This window comes from Phocoena phocoena, chromosome 13 (genome assembly GCF_963924675.1).
Source record: "Phocoena phocoena chromosome 13, mPhoPho1.1, whole genome shotgun sequence".
Taxonomy (NCBI): Eukaryota; Metazoa; Chordata; class Mammalia; order Artiodactyla; family Phocoenidae; genus Phocoena; species Phocoena phocoena.
In genome coordinates this window covers 19,834,411-19,851,337 of record NC_089231.1, presented here as the reverse complement: position 1 = coordinate 19,851,337, position 16,927 = coordinate 19,834,411, and the positions used below count along the sequence as shown (strand labels likewise).

The 16,927-nt window shown below is 36.5% G+C and overlaps 1 protein-coding gene across 1 annotated transcript in view; it reads left to right on the top strand.

Moving 5' to 3' along the window:
* Nucleotides 1-4,031: 4,031 nt before the first annotated feature.
* The window catches only part of RAB27B (RAB27B, member RAS oncogene family), a 159,368-nt gene continuing 146,472 nt past the window's right edge, over nt 4,032-16,927 (top strand). Inside the window, exons 1-2 of the mRNA XM_065889900.1 lie at nt 4,032-4,098; nt 4,231-4,305. The gene's annotated coding sequence lies outside the window, so the exon portion shown is untranslated. The remainder of the gene's footprint in view (nt 4,099-4,230; nt 4,306-16,927) is intronic.

Genomic DNA, 16,927 nt, shown 5'->3' with positions numbered 1-16,927 from the left:
AAATCTATCACTGCATTTGGACCAAGGCCGCACCTCCCACAGGATGCTCTTACCCAGGGACCAAGTACAGCAGAGAACTAAGACAGACCCTTTCCTGTGAGATGCAGGACTCCACTGATGGGCCCAGAGAACCCCGTTTCAGCCTTGCCAACATTTCTTAGAACTATACTCTTGTCCAGGACCTTCCTGTTTTCCATCCTACTTTCCTTTCTCCCATAGCCGGTCTGTTCTGTACTGTAGTCTCATGGTTCTCCCAGGCTCCTCTATCTCCCTCACCTGTTTTCCTCTCAGGTTTTCCCCCCAACTGCTCTTTTAAAATCTGATCCTGTTGTGATATCTGCCTCTTGAGGACTCAGCCGAACACAGTGAATTTTGACTTCTGTAAACACTATAAAACCATCACCATAATCAAGATAATGAACATATTCATCACCGGTCATTCCCACTAGTCTCTTCTTGCCCCTTGTCCCCATGCAAACTCTGGTTTCATTTCTGTAACTATAGATAAATCTGCATCTTCTAGTATTTTATATAAATGAAAGCATACAATATGTACCCTTCCTTGTCTGGCTTTTTACATTCAGCATAAGGATTTTGAGATTCATCTATGTTGTTACATATATCAACACTTAATTCCTTTTTTATTGTTGAGTTTTATCCCACTATACAAATATACAATATGCTTATTCATTCATCTCTTGATCAACATGTAGATTATTTTCCATTTTCAGTTATTACAACTAAAGCTATGAAAACTCACATCCAAATTTTTGTATAGTTTTCATCTCTCTTGGACAACTACCTAGGAGTGGAATGGATGGGTTATATGTCAGATGTACGTTAAACTTTTTAAGAAACTGAAAAGCTGTCTTCTGTGGTATTCTAAAATGGGTTTTGTGCCTTCTTTCTTTAATAATTAACAATTCTAGCCAAATATTTACTTCTTTCATTAACTTAAAAAAAATACTGTTGGCTTTGTTGGTTCTTTATATTCTATACTTCTATAGTGTAGATTTGTTTTCTATTTCATTGATTTCTTCTCTGATATTTATTATTCAGTATTGTCTTCCATAATTTTCTGCCTTTTTATTTGTTAATTTTCTAACTGAAGACTATAAATTTATCTTTAAGTATGCTTTTGTAGCCTCCCATATGTAGTATTTTTATGATTGTACATTTCTAATTACTTTTAACTTTGTGTATTCATTTTTTCTTTGACTCATGAATTATTAGGCATGTGGTTTTATTTATCAACTGTATAGGAATGTTTGGTTTATCATTTCATTGCTGACATATGCAATTACACTCTGGCCAGAGAACATCGTCTGTGTGATATTGATTCTTTAGAAGTTTTTGCAACTTGTTTTATGACCTAAGGCATGGTCAGTTTTGATATATGTTCCATATTTATATGAAAAGAAGGTACATTCTATGTTTTTCCCCTATATTCACTAGATCAAGATTGTTTTATTTTATGTTGATTGAATTTTTTTGATTTTTATAAATTTCTGTGTATGTAGTGACATGTCTCTCAGCAGCCCTACTCCACTTGGTATCATGCAAAGACGACATGTCAGTATTTTTCTGAGGGCCAACCAGGGACATAGTGCATCGTTTCCCCAGGATGCTCTCCAACTCATAAAAATGAGTGGCTACAAAGAGAGGCTTGATGGAGGGGTATTGCCTCCCTCTTATGCCAGCCACAGCCATTCCTCTGGTACAGTCTTGTCCACACACCTTATGTACTTATCAGCATCTCTGGAGCGTACGTTAGCACCTTTTGCTGGCAGTCAACTTTTTATTTAAAACAGGATCTCATTTCAGAAAACATGCTAAATTGAGAAGAGTGGAAAGAAACGCAATGGATAAACTAATTTATCCATTATCCAATGTATAATCATAATCTGTGGGCTCAACAAAACAATTTTCTTTCATGAGGCAAAATTACCCTGGCTTAACTTGACTCTCTAATGACTAGCCTGACTCTCTCTTCAGGCAGCTCTTCCCCAAACACAGTCACAGCTGCTTGACCTGCATGTGACTTGAGATCAATCCAACTGATTGACTTCCAGATCCTTAGATCTTTTTTTTTTTTTTTTTTTTTTTTTGCGGTACGTGGGCCTCTCACTGTCGTGGCCTCTCCTGTTGCGGAGCACAGGCTCCAGACGCACAGGCTCAGTGGCCATGGCTCACAGGCCCAGCCGCTCCGTGGCATGTGGGATCTTCCCGGACCAGGGCACGAACCCGTGTCCCCCGCATCAGCAGGCGGACTCCCAACCACTGCGCCACCAGGGAAGCCCCAGATCCTTAGATCTTAAAAAGCATGACTGCCGCTTACTGTTGGGCTCAGTCTGACCCTGTGAGTTTTGGGCTCAGTCCGACCCTGTGAGTTTTGGGTGTGTACTTTTCCTATAAGAACATTCCACCTTGTGTTCTCCATGGGGAGAGTCTTACTTTGATATTCCATCTTCTCTCTCTCCCCTCTTGGTCTCTGAAATTCTGAGCCTCAGCCTTATCAGCAAACCTTGTTATGGGCCAAAACTCTTGCTACTGGCTGCCATTTCTCACCTACAAGGTCTGACCTCCTGGACCACTAGCTATGAGGGGCCCCGCACTGTTCGAAGGCAGCTACCTCTTGGAGGATGCTAGATACTCCTGGTGATTTCCTGAGGCTTTGAGCTGGGGCCTGGAGCACCCACCTACCTGCCTTCCTTCTCTTCACCTGTGTTAGTACTTATGTTTACTCTTTTAATAAATCTTAGTGGAGTTGACTTTCCAGATTCTGATCCCTTCTGAACCAAACAGCCTACTGGCAACCAAACTCTAACTGAGTATTTGGGGGGAGAAATCAGTGTTGAATTCTCAAACCCAATCCCCTGGCTGAACACCATATTCATAATGTCAAAACAAAACCCCTAGCAAGTATTGTACATCCTGACATATTGTTTACTCCATTATGGCAAATGTTATATGTGCACATAATTGTCTGATTGCAGACATATATTAATATCTCTTCTCTACATTTAAATTATAAGCTTCTTAAAGGCAAATATAAACTCAACACAATCCCTTAAATAAAACAGCTGCTTAAAAGAGATCTGCCAATTGAATTTAATCAGTTAAGAGATTAACTTTTGTACTTGTTTTCTTTAGTGTAATTTCTTAGCTTGGTGTCTTGTTCATTCTTTCCACAAATATTTATTTACTGAGGGCCTACTATGTGCTAAGTAACTTTCCAGGCGCTCAAAGTATTATTCCATCAAAATAAATAGAACAGATTCCCTCATAGAACTTAGGTTGCAGTGGGGAGTTAGACAATAGCTAAATAAAAAAGTAAAAATATTATATGGGAAAAGGTGCTACAAAGGAAAAAATAAGTGGGGCAAATGAATAGAGAAAGATGGAGGGTGGTGTTTATCTGGAGTTTTGTACATTTTGCCTCTCTTAGAGAATAAGCTCCTATAGGTCTCTATTTTGTTTGCTTTGCATTTATTTTATTGGAGACTTCTAAACAGAATATACTAAACATGGAGTTTTTAGGTCTTTAACAAATACTTTTTGCAAATGTTAAGAAAAGATTTATCAAGCTTTTAAAGATCCCCTACTTCTTCATTTTTTTCCCTTTACATTTTAAATATAGGAGGTGGGGAGAAAAAGACATGGATTGCAGTCAGTTTAGTATGTGCGGGAATTAGTTTTCTTTCTATAAGCCCTCTGGCTCTAATATTTTCAATAGCACAGTTTATTTAACAGACAAGATCATCTGTAATCTTTTTGTTTGTTTCAACAGTATCTGGAAACATTAGAAACCCTGTTTACTAATCAATTTTTCCAACCCAAGCCCCACTTCCCTAATGCTTAACAAGCTGATGTACCTGAAAAACCCTTGATGAAACCCACTAGAAGAATCACAAGAAATAGGCTCTTCAGAGTTACCTTGTGTGCTAACCTGGGGCAGGCACTAGGACCGCCCAGACGCCAATAGGCAGCCAAGCTTCTCTGCTTGTCAGAGGGATTGAGCCGCCTTTGCTGTTACACAAGAGAGCAGGCAGCAGCAGTAGCAGCTCAGCATCCTTCCCCCTTCTGGTGGATCGGAAGGTATTTACTTGCTGTTTATCATTCAGATTTTGTACACCGTCAGTGTGCCTTTAGTGTTCACTTAATCTGATGCTCTGGAACACTGTCCAGCACTTGTTGGGTTACTATATTATTTTATGTTAATTTCCACAGCTGATGGAAGCAACAGTGCCATAAAGAAATGGGCTAGATATTTCCAGAGGCTGAAATCTGGAGGCATTTGGAGGTGTAAGTACATCGGTCACAGATTTCTAATGTGCTGGCTGTGTTAACTACGTCTTCTGACCTTCTTCCTCATTGAAGGATCCAATGTAAGATGCCATCTACATATTTCATTCATGAAGGAAAAGCACCAAGAAGGTGACAGAAACCACTAATGATGGGCCTGAAACTCCACTTTGGAGTGGCTGTGGTTCCCTCTTCTAGCCTGTGGGTTTGCAAGAGGAGAAGCTGGATTTGCAACAGAGTTTTGATGGGAAAGAGCTTTTGCTCAGGGCTGCAGGCTGCTTGCTTGCTCGCTGCTTTCTGTTTTCAAAGCTCAAGAAGGTCCTTTCTAATCATTGCAGTGGTGCGGTGTAGGAGTCTTTTTATGCTTCGTTTATTTCTGGTTTCAGATACTCTTATCATAAATGTGGGCTGCCAGAAAGCTGTTAGACCATTCTGTACCTCTCAGTGTAAAGCCACTGAAGAAAAATCTAGTTTGCTTTCTCTTGACCATACTATACTCAGTACTACAATTAGTAGGTTATATTTAAAAAAAATAATAACCTTAGATTCCCTTTCTTGTTCAACAATAAATCTGGTTATGTGTGGTAAGGGAGTAGTTTGCTATTAGAAAACCTAAATAAAGATGACTCTACAGAGAAAATTGGACATTCCCTTTAAGTATTTTACAAATCAATTGAAGTTGATGTTTTAGGGCTTTGGTACAAATTTCCTGCATTAAAATCTCTTTGAAAATTTTACAGCCTTGTCAAACTGTCAGATTAGATTATTACTTTAGAAGTTAGATCAGATTTAGGAAACTTATACCAAAATGTATTAGGTAAACATATTTATAACTCAATAAAATGTTAAGTCATATTAATGGTCAGTTCATAGAAAATTTTAAGATAAACAGTGTCATTTAATTTATTTCAGGAAAGAAAATATCAAACTAAGACACAAAGCAATTCATCAGTATCGAAAAAGTGACTTCAATGAGAGCAATTTTTAAAATAAATTTTAAAATCCTTTTAAGTGTTTCAAAAATTAAGTACATTATATTTTCTATATTGGAATACCCTAAGTAAGATTTCAAATTAAGTATCAAACTTTGGAAAATACACCTATAGTTCTAAAACTCAATTTTGTAGAAGAAAGAGGGACAGAGGATATGAGGGAGGGAGAAATTGAGTCTTATTTTATTGTTCCATACTTGGTAAATTTAGAACATTCTGATTGAATATTTACTATACAAATATGCTACCCATATTTTTCAAAATGTAACAGAAATTTACAAAGCTTATATTAATTTTCAAATCCTTAAATGCAAGTGAATATAAAAATAACATGCTAATATTGCTATATAATATTTCTTAAGCAGGGAAAATTTTTTTGAAGACAATGCCTTGCTTCTAGTGGAAATTAGGGAAATCAGGTTGGGGTTAGTAACAGCCTTTCAATATTCTGTGATGCAAAAGTAAATTTTTTGTTTGTTTGTTTTTTTGCGGTACGCGGGCCTCTCACTGTTGTGGCCTCTCCCGTTGCGGAGCACAGGCTCTGGACGCGCAGGCTCCGCGGCATGTGGGATCCTCCCCGACCAGGGCATGAACCCGTGTCCCCTGCATCAGCAGGCGGACTCCCAACCACTGTGCCACCAGGGAAGCCCCAAAAGTAATTTTTAAAGTTTATTTTTAGTTGGTATAACAATATACTAGATAGCTCCTTGAACTTTTGTTAATAAAGTCTCTCTCTTTCTCTTTTAAAAACATTTTCTGTATTCCAAGTTTAGAATGTTTGACTCAATTCTTCAAATTAATACTTAGCTTGAAAATTCTTGCTCAACCTATGATTTGCAGCCTTAATCTTCAGTTTTATGTCATACTCATACATGTCTTATCATAAATAATTTTAAATAACTTCATTTTATGTTCAGTCTAAAGATTCATTGAATTCAGTGATGACTTAGGGGAAAAAATCTTGAGAACATAGATCTTATTCAGAATTTGATACTTTTCTCAGAACCTGAAACTTCTTCCTGAATTTAAGCCCTGAAATTAAGTCCACTGGCTAGAGTCAATTGAAGACAGTGGGAAGAGTGCTCAGCAGAAATCTGGAATTGCTGGCAAACAAGTGGAGTTTAAGCTGAAGAATAAAATGCAAAAGCGAGGGCTTCCGTGGTGGCGCAGTGGTTGAGAGTCCGCCTGCCAATGCAGGGGACACGGGTTCGTGCCCCTGTCCGGGAAGATCCCACATGCCGCGGAGCGGCTGGGCCTGTGAGCCATGGCCTCTGAGCCTGCGCTTCCGGAGCCTGTGCTCCGCAACGGGAGAGACCACAACAGTAGAGGCCTGCGTACCGCAAAAAAAAAAAAAGCAAAAGCGAAAGCTAATTTGTTAAAGTGTGAAAGTAGGATAACCCCCTTAGGCCTTCAAAAGTTTCCCTGCCCTGGAGATCCAGGTGAATATCAGTATTGTCTAGATTTACTGATTAAGTAAGGTAGGTATTTCTAAAAGATTAATTTTACATGCATATTTTTATTTAAAGAAGTTCAGCAGATAGCAAATCTGGTTACACCGATTTTGCCTGCAGCCTTGCGGAGGGGGACTTCTAAAGAATATAACATTCCATTTGAAACTGGTGCTTAGTAAGACCTTTAAGAAAGAGATGGAAAAAAAAAGCTTTTACACAGCTAAACCACCTAGAAGAAACTAGCGTGAAGGGAGAAAAGACACATCAGCAAAACTTGTTCTGGTATTTCAGTTTACTTTTATTTTGGTTTTCTGAGCACCTGTGCTTTGAGTAAGAAGAGATGTCTCCTGGTAGAAGCTGTGGAAAATGCAGCTGGGGGTTGTCTTCCAATGGGAAGCACTTCGTGTTTGTTGAAGGGATAAAGAAACAAATGTAAAGAAATGACAAATAGTCCTTCTCAATTTGTCCTGCAAGGTGATTACATGAGTTTTTTCAGATTCTGTTGGCCACATATACAAGCCACAATAAATAGGAATTATATGTCACTTGAGAATTTCTTTGAAATCTAATTATGATTTTCCCTTTTTAAATAAAAGACCTAAAGGGAATGGAATGAAAGAGTATTAGTGGCAACAGTTACAGTTGTGCAAACCAGGAGGGATAAGTTTTGTATTTTGCTGGAGTTTGGCAGTAGGGGTAAGCGATTATCCATTTTTATCCCGAAAATTTTTTCGGAAGAAGCTTTTCTCAAAAGCAAAGATGTCGTTTACAGAAATTGATTTTACGTATAAAGAAATAAGTTTGTAGGTACAGCAGAAGGCTTTTAAATAGATGAGACACAGCCTTTGGGTAGAAAAGAACCATTAACAATATGAAATGTGTGCCGTGCATTGTTGATAAGCTGATTCATCCCAAACATTAATTGTCCCTCCTGATTCTCACAACTGTAACTGATATAAACATGGGACATGACTAATATACGCTCAGTCCCTTCCTTTAGGTCTTTTATTGAAGAGGGAAGAAGTTAAAAACTCTAAGGAAACTGTTGACAAATATTAATCATGATTCCCTAGATGTTAAGTTGCAAATGAGCTTTGCTATTCCCCCGCATATAATGTAATAATTGCAGTTTGCACTTTGGAGTTAATGTAAAATTTTACGGACATAGCATTTAATATTTTTGGATTATCTTTTTATAATTATTTCTATTTAAAATAATAATGGATTATCTTTTTAAAAATAGATATTTATCAATTTCTTAATGTATGTCAGGTATGGAATTTAGACTAGTAAACAAGGTATGTCAAACATTTGTGGTCTCCATCATTCCATCATTTTGTGAAGGGAAATAGGCAACAAATATTATGAACCAAACACATTATTAAACGTCTTAAAAATTATTATTATAATTTCTTACAGAATATATATGATAGGTACTAACTTGAAAATTAGAAGAGAGTGCTAAGATAAAGAACGACTTGGTGGCTTTTTTAGATGTGGTTGTCTAGAAGGTTCCCTGAAAAAGTGATGTATCATCAGGGATCCCAGTAAAAGATGCAGCCAAGCAGAGGGCAGCATGTGCTCTAATAGAATAAGTGCAGACTTTGCGCAAACCTACTGCAATTTAAATCCATTCTGTGTCATTCTTAAACCTTGAAATCTTGAGCATTCCACCCCCTTGATAAAACTTTACAGCGTTTTGAGAAGAATGAGATTTTCTTTACAGAGTTTTGAGAAAAATGAGATAACATATTGAGTGTCCATGACGATATCTGGGGCAGATTTAAATTTCCATTATAACTTATGTTGCAACTTTATGAATTCACTCCTTTGAATACCTAGTCAAATAAACAAGTATTGGACTATTTTATCACTCCTGTCCCCCTTTAAATTCTTCCGGTGATTCTATAATCACACAGTTGAGGGAGAAAAGAGAGCCCCTTCCACAGACAGCAGAAAAAGAGAGCAAGGCTCCTGAATTTCCTAAAGACCAAGTCTCCCTGAGGAGCTTTGTCAGATGCAGTTATGGTATATTTTTGATCGCCTCCTCAGAACCCACCAGCACAGTGCTGGATGGGGATTAATTAAGGTGCTGTTCCTTCTAGGGAATGCCTGACGGAGATGACCACACCCAAGGAGGTTAGATACATGTCCCTTGCCAGCACTGTGCTTACTGGACTTGGCCTGTCAAACACAACTTCTCGAGAAGTTCAGTGAGATGAACGTGGCACTTCACAGCGCACAGCACAGGGTTCAGGCTCAAGTTGAAGAAGTGAGTTCATTGGTGAAGATGATAGTTTATTGATACTTGGAGTGACTCACATCTAAACACTTTTGGAGTTTTACCATCTCATCAGTATGCAGCCCTAAAATATATACCTGTACACAAACAGCCACAGTATATATATAATTTTTAAGTGTGAAATTGCCATGAGTGACTTTTAAGTATTTTCCCCCACAAAATTTACTTCTGTCTGGAAATTTTCATAAGGAATCTTAAGTTGGACTTTAAAAATTCACTTTTAGTACCTCTTCTATCTTAAGGCTAGGAAACCAACCCCCAAACACTCTTTCCACTAGATTTCACCTGCAATACCTATACATTTAGGTGAAAGCTTCTCTTTTAGAGCTCCCTCAAATTTGCTAAGTTCCCTAACCTACTAGATCAGCTTCCTAGAAAGGCTGTGTGGGCATCCACTCCGCATATGTTCTATAATGATAAGCTGCCATACTTAAGTAAGAATCCATCTGAAATGTGACACTCCAAGCATAGACTTGGTTGCAACACTGATTTGTGTAGTTATATCCTGGTAAATATGGTGATAAATTCCTATTGATACTATGGAGATTTAAAATTATTTTATTATTTTTATATTATAATTTTTATTATTTTATTATTATAGTTATATATATATATATATTTATTGCCATGGAAAGGAAGGAGACTCAGTAAAAAATATTTACTTCTAAATTCCAAGTGGGTTGGTGAGACTCAGATACCATTTAGAACATTTAATTTCAGTTTACAAAAGCATAACTTTCTAATGTTAGGATTAGAGATAACTTAAGAAGGAAGAGAAAGCATTTCCTTATATGCTCATTAAAAAATAGAATGTTAAAATAATGCCAAACATATTCCAGACAAATAATCACACTTGCTTTTTCCTCATGAGCTTATTTAGTCCTGGTGGTTAATCCTTTCATGCAGTATGCCTGCTTCTAGATTACAAGGAGTCCAGCAAATCCTGACTCATTTCACTGGTACAGCCTGAAAGGTGTCTAAGCCATGTGAGTTTAGAAGCCTATCCCGCAGAGTCTATTCTTTGAAGAGTACTGGTACTGTCCTTTGTATGAGGCTCCTGGACTGACCTTCTTTGTCGAAGACACCGATTCTACCCTATAGCTTATAGCAGCGCCTTCAGGCAGGCGTCCAGAAACAGAGAGCTGTTTGATGATTTGACTGATGAGGCTGTTAATTTCTGACAATAACCAATGATGTCAGAAGAGAGGAGAGTAAAATTCTTTAATAGGGCTCTCATAATGGTTTGACCAATGTTTTCTCTGAGACAACAACATATTACGGAAGGCACTGAAGAATCTCCAGGGCCTTCCCCACAAAGCATCTCGTTTCTGAAATATTTATATTAATACTTTATCTATGCAAATTAGCCTAAGGAAGTCTGAGTCTCTATTCTGATTTTACAGCTCTTATATAATAGTATTGAACTAATTAGTAACTACGAAACTGCCAAACAAACCTAATTATTTCTAGCAATTTTTTTCACTTTTATAGAGTAAAATAACAAATCTTTGTCATTTATCGGGTGCTCTCTGAGAAATCTCAAAAATAATTTTATAAGTGAATTTTAGGGGCTTTTGGGGGTGACCTCCAAAACTGCTAAAGTCTAATTTTCAAATCATGCCTCTCTGGAAAATATAAAATGAACAAATATAAACAGTTGCACATATTAATTAATAAAGAAACCAGATGTTACGATCGCTTTGGAGAAAATGTGAGGCATTATATGTATACATATGCAAATTAACAAAGATATGTTAAAGCAAAATTACTACGTCAGATTTGAAAACTGGCTTATATCTAACAGGTCATAAATCTTTGGGGTTATTTGCTCCACTGGACAAAAATTATTTGCATATCTAATGGATAAAATTCTACAAATTAACAAGTAATTTTACTAAGTCTAGGTGTTCTAATAATAATAAATTGGGAGATTGGGATTGACATATATACACTAATATGTGTAAAATGGATAACTAATAAGAACCTGCTGTATAAAAAAATAAAATTCAAAAATAATAATACATGAGACAAATAAGTAGTACATTCCTCTAGACCTGTGCTATGCAATAAAGTAGCCACTAATTCTTTAAATATGGCTATTAAAATTTAAACTCAAATTAATTAAAATTAAACATAATAAAGCTTTTAGATCCTTAGCCCCACTGTCCACTTTTCACATGCTCAATGGCTGTACTGGCTTAGGGGCTACCATATTGGGCAGTATTTCTATCTTCATGGAAATTTCTTTGGGATAGCACTACTCCTGCCTAGACAATCCTTAGGTGGCCATTGACCTTTTATGGATAAGGATAAGTTCCCCACCTTTTTGCCTTATTTCCAACTTTCAGAAGAATTTTCTGACAGTCTTAATTGTGGTAGAATTTATAACCATCTAAAAGTAAAACTCAATAGTAAATGACTGCTATCTGAATAGACTTTACATGTAGCACAGTCATGCCAAAACAGGGTGATTGTATGATACATGATGTATTTTGGTAGCAGTATAAAAATGACTTTAGAGCAATGCACACTTTGAAAAAATACAACGCTACCAAAATATGTATCATTTGAATTACTCAATGTGATTCAGTCAAACCTCTTAGGAAACCATAGAAGTTGCGATGTTGTGAATGGTTCTGGTAAACAAGAGTAGGGTCAAAACAGAAAAGATGTGAGTCAGGACAACCATAGTATCTAAAGAAAGTTTTGCATTTTGCTTCACATAGCATTTTATTTTTCTGTGTTTAATTATGATAAAATGGAATGATACATATTGCCATAAAAGTAACTTCTATTTAAATAGAACCCTAGGTTTTATAGTAATGCTCAATAGTGCAGAAGGGAAATACAACAGTATCAAACTAGGATGCTATTTAAAAATTGTGAGAATTACTTATGTAATAGATAAATGCTTTATCTTGGATTTCTCGTTAACAAGCTGAAAGCATTATTTCCCTGAATTTCATTACTGTGTGTAAATTTCATTTATTAAACAAATAGCTGTTAGGTGCCTATAATACAAACAAGATAGAAACAGTGTCTGCCCATACAGAGGGTGCAGACTGGTAAGGAAGGCAGAAAATAAACAAATAACTAATTAATTACAAATGTTGTAAGCTTTATGAAGAAGTAGTGTGAGAGCATATGAGGGAAACTTTACTAATCTGTTGGGATAGGAGCTGGGTGTGTATTGGAAACCATGCAGCCAAGAAAGCCATCTTTCAGAAAGTGCCGTGTAAATTAGGATCTGGAGGATAAGGAGGGATTTTCTGGGTAAAGGAAAGTTGCAGACGGTGGAAAATTTCATAAAGGAAACATCATATAGAAGGTCCCTGACCAACGAGGTAGCATGAGCATTTGAGTTTTCAACTGAATGAAGATGTAATGACTTGAAGAGTTTTCCTAGTGCTATTTCCCCTTTTTTGGCCAAAAGAGAGAGAGAGAGAGCAGATTGGCCCAGATTACCTCCTTATATCAAATTGCAATCAAGGAAATACATAAGTAGACAAAATCCTTGTGACCTGCTTCTCATTCAGAATTGCCAGAAATGTTTCCCTCTGTGGAAGAAAGCTGCCCATAGTAGTCGCCTTGACCTTCCACTGAGGTCCAAAATGGAAGAGGTCAACTTCATATCCTAATTTATGGGTTCACTGTTGACTCTCTGGGCTGTCTTATGCAAACAGAGTTTCTTTCTCATAAATAGAAGTGAAGGCTTGGATGGGCTTACTTTCTTTAGGCATAACTGCAGGTGTTTAAGTAACCAGAGAAGAGGAGTTACTGTCCTTGCCCGGGAAAATAGCCACAATCTTAATGCCCAGATAACTCAATCTTTATTGATAGTATCAATTATAGATCATCTACATTCAGATATCTAAGTGACATTACATTTGACTGCAGAATTTTAGATTAGATAAAGAATGGACGGATCAAAATTTTCTTTGTAAACTTTATGTGGAACCTTATCTCAGCACCATCTTTCTCCCTGTCCACACACTTCTCATGATGCATTTGACCCAACCGTTATAAATTTGTTGCTGTATTTGACATTTTTTCTAGAATATGAGCACATAATAATCTCTGTATCTCCAGCACTTAATGCTTGGCCAGTGATGTTCAATGTGTGTTTATTAAGAGACCAAGCAACTGAATAACTGAAGGATTGTAGGTTTATAAATATATTAGAGAAAGAAAAAGACCGTAAAATATCTGACTGAATCAAAGTTTTTCATTTTATATGGAAGTTAATAATATTTAATTTATTTGATTAAATAATATTGATGAGGCTATCAATCTCATCAACAATATTTTCAAAGATGAGACTATCCATCTCATCAACAGTATTCAAATTTTATTGAATGCTTCTTCTGTACAAATCAGCAATACAAAAATAAAAGGTATCGGGCATGGTTCTCGCCTTCTAAGAATTGGTGACAAAGTTGAAAAACAAGGAAGTTTGCTTAAAAATGAAATGTCTAATATAGGAAATGTGTACTAAATGCCAAATGAGTCCAATAAAAAGTGAGAGATGCCGGAGTTAAGAATGTAAACAGCAAGGACATTCTGAAACCCAGGTCATATTAAAAATCACAAGAGGGATGACCTTTCATAAAATACTAAACTCCTCTCATTGTTCTTAGATGACTAACCATTGACTCATAATCTTGTCCTTTTGCTATATCTCTCAGTATTTACTTACATTTTCCACACACAAACAGCTGGAAAAAAGAATGAAATTAGTATCTGTTGATCACCTACCATATCTCAGACATTGTAGTCAGAATTTTGCATAATGTATCTCTACCTTAAACATTTTTAGAACATAAACACGTTCACAATATTTTTTAAAAATTAAAGAAAAATTTTATCTTCATCTTTTGCTTAGTTGTTGTGACAGAACCTGATCTTGACAAGAACTTTTTTTCCATAAAACAACTTTGTTGTGGTGTACTTACATAAAATAGACACCTATTTTAAATCTACAACTTAATGCATCTTGAAAAATGTGTACTCCTGTATACACATTCAAGATAGAGACTATTATCGTCACCCCCCCAAAATTTCCTCATGTCTCTTTGCAATCAATCTTGGCCTTAGGCTACCTCTGATATGCTATTTATCACTATAAATTCAATTGCCTTAGCAAGAATTACATATAAATGAAATCATGCAGTATGTATCCTTTGGTGTATGGCTTCTTTCATATGTAATGTTTTTGAGTTTCACCCATGTCCTTGCATATCTAAGTAGTTCAAGATTTTTTTAAAAATTTCTTAGTATTCCATCTTATGAATATACTACAATTTGTTTATCCATTCTCCTATTGATGGACATTTAGGTAGTTTTCATTTTTTGGCTGCCATGAATAAAATTGGTATGAACCTTGATTTTCAAGACTTCTTGTAGAATTGCGTTTTTATTTCTCCTGGTGAGCACCTAAGAGTGGAATTGCTTTGCTGTATTATAAGTTTACATTTAGCGTTGTGTTTGTTGTAGTTTGGTTTCCCAGCAGAAATGGTTGAGAGTTCTAGTTTCTCCTTATCTTCACCAGCACCTGATATTATTAACGTCTTTAAGTAAACCTTCCCTGTGGGTGTGTAGTGGTAGCTCGCTGTAATTTTAATTTGCATGTCAAATTAAATCAGTCTCTGATAGACGAATGGAGTTGAGCATCTTTACTTGGGTTCACTAGACATTTATCTTCTTTTGAGAAGTATCTGTTCAAATCTTTTGCCCACTTTTGTGTTGAGCTGCTTGTAACAGAGTTGTAAGAGATTTCTATATTTTCTGGTTACAGATCCTTTGTAAGATATATGTATTACAAATATCTTCTCTCATTCTATGCTTTTTTTTAAAACAAGACTTTATTTTTTTTAGAGCAGTTTTAGGTTCACACCAAAATTGAGAGGAAGGTACAGAGAGTTCCCATACACCTCCCCCTCAACCACCTGCGTAACCGCCTCCATTATCAACATCCCCCATCAAAGTAGTACATTTGTTACAACTGATGAACCTGCACTGACACACCATTATCATTCAAAGTCCATAGTTTACCTTAGGGTTCACCCTTGGTGTACATTCTATGGGTTTGAAAAAATGTGTAATGACTTATATCCATCATTATAGTATCGTGTATAGTATTTTCACTGCCCTAAAAATCCCCTGTGCTCTGCCTATTCATCCATGCCTTCCAACCCTTGGCAACCACTGATCTTTTTATTGTCTGCATAGTTTTGCCTTTTCCAGAATGTCATATAGTTGGAATCATACAGTATATAGCCTTATCAGGTTGGCTTCCTTCACTTAGTCATACGCAGTTGTCTCCTCCATGTCTTCTCATAGCTTGATAGCTCGTTTCTTTTTTGTGCTGAATAACACTCCATTGTCAAGATGTACCACAGTTTATTTATCCATTTACCTACTGGAGGGTGTCTTGGTTGCCTCCAGGTTTGGGCAGTTAAGAGTAAAGCTGCTGTAAACAGCCATGTGCAGATTTTGTGTGGACATAAGTTTTCAGTTCATTTGAGTGAATACCAAGGAGCATGATTGCTCAGTTGTATGGTGAAAGTGTGTTCAGTTTTCTTTGTTTTTCTATTTCCATAACAGTTTTTTTTTCCTAAGAGCAATAGATTTTAATTTTGATATAGTCCCATTTACGTTTTGTTTTTGTTTGGTCGTTTATGGTTTGGGCGCGGTCTGGGGGCAGTTTCACATGACTAGAGGAAGAATTCATCCCATGCTTAACATTATTAAAGTTCAGTTACTTGACTGACTCTACGTAAGGCAGTAGTATTGAGGATCATCATAGAAGAGTGGCTTTATCTTATACATTTATTAACCAGTGCTCTGGATAATGAAATAATTCATAGGCACTGTCTGCCTAACTCCTCAGAGGTCTAAATAGAAAGAGTTATAGAGCGTCAGGGTTAGGAAGGAAATGATAAGACATTCTTTCCATCCATTGGATAAACATTTTAGCAGTCATCATTTTTCTGATGCACTTTCCAGAACCTATTTTCATTATAGGCAGCAATGTAGCATAACTCATCTGGATGTTAGAGCAGGAAAAGAAATAAGAAACTTCTCTCTGATTTTTCATTTATAAGATGCCTGCCTGAGTTTCCACAGCTTAGCAGCGGAACATTTCTGGTCAACGTATCACTTGCTTTCAAGAAGAATCATGCCTTGGGAGAAGCTGCAGTGGTTCTCTGGGCAGAGTGAGAGCTTTCTAATCAGACAAAGCTGGGCATGTATGCTGGGCTAGCAAAGTGAGCAAGTAACTGAAATGTCCTGAGCCACAGTTTCCCTCATCTGTAAAATGTAAAGGTTAGGATTTATACACCAAAATACAGTAGGACCTCACTAGACAGCTTTTTTTTTTTTTTTTTTTTTTTTTACTGATTGGTGATATAAATAATGAAATAGAGAGAAATTTTATTTTATTTCTGGTGCATTTTTATTATTAGAAGAAAGACAGCTAAGAAATTCAGCAGGACAAAAATGTCAAGATGAAAAATTTGGTCTTTATTTTCAATAAGGCCTACCTGGGTTTTTATTCATGATCATAATCTAATTGTGGTCTATTTTCACAAGAAGCATGTCTTAGAAGTGATGGATATTGCATTATATCTTTGGTATGCACAACCAAAGAACGAAGTGGTATCACAATTATTTTCAAAGGTAAAACAAAATTAAATATTATTAAGAAAGACCATGTCTTCCTATGGGACCTTTTAAAGTTTTGAATAAGTAATAAATTGCCCCGATTCAAAACCCAAGCAATAAGGCTACACCAAGTAGACTCACCTCCATTCTTCTCCCCACCCATCAAGTTCTCCAAACCTCTGTTCCCTAAGCTATCAGTTTTATTACCTACTCTG